At 41.1% G+C, this 3,980-nt stretch overlaps 1 long non-coding RNA gene across 1 annotated transcript; it reads left to right on the top strand.

Annotated features, from left to right (window-relative positions):
* The first annotated feature begins 314 nt into the window (after positions 1-314).
* LOC139914682 (uncharacterized) lies at positions 315-2,641 on the top strand. Its single transcript, XR_011784786.2, has 3 exons — positions 315-378; positions 1,533-1,826; positions 2,227-2,641. It is a non-coding gene; the product is annotated as an uncharacterized LOC139914682 (long non-coding RNA).
* The last annotated feature ends 1,339 nt before the right edge of the window (positions 2,642-3,980 follow it).

Raw genomic sequence — 3,980 nt, 5'->3', positions numbered from 1 at the left:
CAAATATCAGTATCCTGAAATAAGACAGAATAATAAGGCATCTCAATTAGGAAATTATCTCACTCCATTTCACTTGTTTTGGTTACCATATATTTATTTATTTATTTATTTAACTTTAGCAAAATAAGGTTTTGAGACTTAATACTAGGTTAACTTACTTGTTTGGTGTAAATGACAGTGTGGATGTCAGGTAGTCCACTTGGTCAAACCGGTAAAACCTGGTCACACACCCACTCAGCTCATGTGAGCTGGGACTGTAAATATCAGTGTGTGTGTGTGTGTGTGTGTGTGTGTGTGTGCGCGCACTCCTCCAAGGAAAGTATACACTACAGAGAGAAGAGATCTAAACCGACAGAGAGGCGACTCTGAAAGCAGAAGGTAAGACCATTACTCGTTTTCTCCACTCTTAATGGCCTTCTCTCACTTCCTTTCCAAGTCACTTTCATGGCTGAGGAGGGTGATGGAATTTCATTACTTATGATTGAAAACCAATGGGGTTTTGAAAGCAGAATGAGATGGAAAGGTGCACTCAAAATGCCAGTATACCCGCCAGATGCCAGCAATCTAATTTGCTGTCATTGGTAATAAATGCGGAGCCTCTGGATGGCATAGATAAGATGTTATTTCACCATCAGGGTTATCACTTAATGCCTGATAATGTCAATAGGGAGCAATTGTATCCGACAGTTAAAACAGGGGCCTTGACTCCTGGCAGGAGAAATGATCATCAGTGTGGAAGAATTGTTAATCTGTCAAATCAATGTGACTTCACTCAATAAAGTGATCATAGAGGGACTTCAGTTAAGACTGCAGTGTTAATATCTCACACATTTTCAAGAGGACTCATCTGTATCGCCTTAATGAAACTGCACTAACAATTCTGTGCATATTATGTGCAGTTACATGTTGCTTAAATAGACTGTATTACAGGCAAAATGAAGCCTCCTTGTGATTGCAGACATCTACATTACACTAATGTTGTGTGGGAGAATTGAATTTGAAATGGCTCTCCAGTAGAATGGATGTCACACATAGATTGTGCAAAATTTTCTCCGTTTGCTTAAATGGAATAAGTGTGTTATGTAGATTCATTATGTTACCGTCGTTATGTTTTGCATTAAGATTATACAGGATTCCCTGCATAATAAGGAAGTAGTGGCAGTAAGGCATTTGAACCAGGAATGTCACCTGGGGTGTTATACAGGCGTTCTTAAAACAAAAGTTAGATGCAAGTGATAACAAAACACACCAAAACAAGAGCAATGAGCAAGTTGAGTCATAGTGTTCATTGATTTACTGTGAGCAGCCACGTCGAAACAAACAAAACAAAATCACGCCATTATGACATTAGACACTGCATGTTGTTATCTCAAACAAAGCCTGTATTGTGTCGCACTTAGGAGTGAGAGCGTGGGAGTCACCGGCACATAATGTGGCTCATATTATTCCCAGCACACAATGGGGAAATCTGAACTACGCCGAAGCTGTGACACACATTTTACATTGCCCATTATTTCTTCTATATCTCGCAGACATCTGACCCGTCTGTCCTCAAACCGCCATCTTCCACTGGCCTTTTGTCAGCCTCTAAAAGAACCTTAACATCATGGGACGGGGTGCGGGCGAGGAGTGGGATGAAAAGCACCCAGACACGAGGCAAACCCAGCCGCAGACGCACAAGGACACAGTGAGCAAAGAGTCGGAGAGCGGCTGTGCGCGGTGCTGCATGCGGACCAAGAAGTGTCTGATGAGCGGAGAGTGTCACAGAGCGCTGCAGATCTCCAGCGTCGTCGCCTGGTGTGGCATGTGCATCGGCATGTGGACATGTAAGTCTCACAAAGAGCGAGGGCGGGATGCTTACATAACCATTAGGTTGTGACCGGCGGCGGCTTTGATAGTCTACTTGCCACAATGAGAGAGGGAAAATAATTTATTGCACAGATGAATGTGAATGTATCCAAACACAAATATATAGCCATGACATTTAAAAGGTGAAAAAGTGTCTTTTGTGTCTCTCCCTATGTTCAATTAAAGTTCCACCCAACAAGAATGATCAACTCTACCTTAACCTAAAGGGCACAACAGAATCCTCTCCATCAGTTTCAAGTACTTTAAAAGTACTGAGCCATCTGTTGCTGTTAACCAAAATGTTAAAATGCCTTTATTCATTTCTATACTTGTTAAAGAAGTAATTATAACTATTGATGATTTTTTTTTTTTTTACAGAATCTAACCTTGGACAAGAGGATGAACTTTTCTACTTTTCTAAGGAGGCTGTCTTGATTTTCAGCATGTTTTCCTCCAGCGCCCTGCAAGAGTCAGACACCTTATTGCTTTCTTTTAATCTGAAATGATAATTATTCATTTTACATTCATCTTAGCATCTGAAGCCTCCTTTAATTCTCCATCCACATATTTAACATAAACTAACCTTTGCATTAATGATTTCCAATAAGTTGTCTGTTTCTGTGAAAAAAGGCAAGAAAATAGCCAGAATTTGAATAGTTAGATATTTTAAATGAAAAAATAATACATATGTACATATATATGATTGTAATCTGCATGCTCCCTGCAAAAGATGTAACTGTAATATTGTAATCATATTGTAATAGTAGTAAACAATTAAGTTCTAGAACTTGAATATGTGTGGGAGAATAATTATGTCTTTTTGCTCCAAACCCCCAACACCCCCCTCACCTGAAACTCTCCAATACGTTTGACACCGATGGCTCTGGAGTGCTGAACCTTTTAGACGAGTGCTCGGCTCACCTGTCGTCCAGGAGGATGGAGCGTGGGTGGAGAGCAGAGGCCAAGGCCTTGTGGGAGGAGAGGGTATGTGATGGAAAGATGCTTCCTGTGCTGGGAATGTTGAGGGGAAATTACTAATAACATGCTGCTCAAGTCAGCAGCGAGACCTCAGACACAGAGAGAGAAGACAGACAGACAGACAGACAGACAGACAGACAGACAGAGAAGAAGTGACGGCAGCAAGTAAAAATGGATTCCATCAAACTATGATTACCGGTGCCGCACGTTTTCTTGTATTTCTCCAGAGTTAACAGATGCAGTGAATTATATTAAATAGGAAGGCATATTGTTCAGGTGCAAGAGCTGAACTGGATAGACTGATCTGGAATTTCACAAAGCATAAATTCCACTGTATTACATGATGATTCAGCTGGGAATCACATGCTCAGCTGGGAATCACATGCTCAGCTGGGAATCACATGCTCTAAGTTAATTATTCCTGTACAGCTGTGATGACACCTCAGTCAATTTGGTCACTGTTTTGTTTCTCTGCTCAAATGATGTACAGGCGTTAGGAAACGACATTTTCTCATATCCAGATACTGATGGCTAGAATAAAATACAATCATAGAAATACTTGTTTGTGTATGTTTGAGCTCATTTACTACAATTCACAGGTACTACCAACCATTTTCCAAAGCATACCATACTTTTTTTTATATGTCTGAATGCGTTTTACCTACTTTCGAGGCAGCCACTCGTTTCTATTCATTTCATCGCGGTACGAAAATCAACCGGCAGAGACTTGAAACTCGCTTCAGATAGGTACAGCGAACACGCCAGCCAGGTTTATTTTTTGTCAAAGTTATTTTTGTTTAATGCCCACATGAATTTGAAAAGTCTGCAGGTCTTCTGGTGCGTTCACATGCTGGCGGGAAGCTCCGACATCATGGGACTGAAAAGGCAGCTGCCCAAACAGCGTTGCATTCAGGAAGAAGAAAGTTGTGATGTTCTGGCTAACTACCAAGTAGGAAAAACGTTTTTCCGATTTATTGATAGCACATGAATGCACCATTCCTTTCTGTCGCACTCAGAAACCCACGCAACAGAATGTACGTCTCCACCAGAAAATAGTCCCTGAAGAAAAGATCTACATTCAACCGTTCATGACTTCTGAAACCGGGCACGAATGTTAGCCGGAGCAGCCGTGAATTTTAAGTTAGGTCACCGGA

The sequence above is a fragment of the Centroberyx gerrardi genome, chromosome 20, assembly GCF_048128805.1.
Source record: "Centroberyx gerrardi isolate f3 chromosome 20, fCenGer3.hap1.cur.20231027, whole genome shotgun sequence".
Classification (NCBI taxonomy): domain Eukaryota; kingdom Metazoa; phylum Chordata; class Actinopteri; order Beryciformes; family Berycidae; genus Centroberyx; species Centroberyx gerrardi.
The sequence above is the reverse complement of the archived record's forward strand: the minus strand, read 5'-3'. Positions and strand labels throughout refer to the sequence as shown.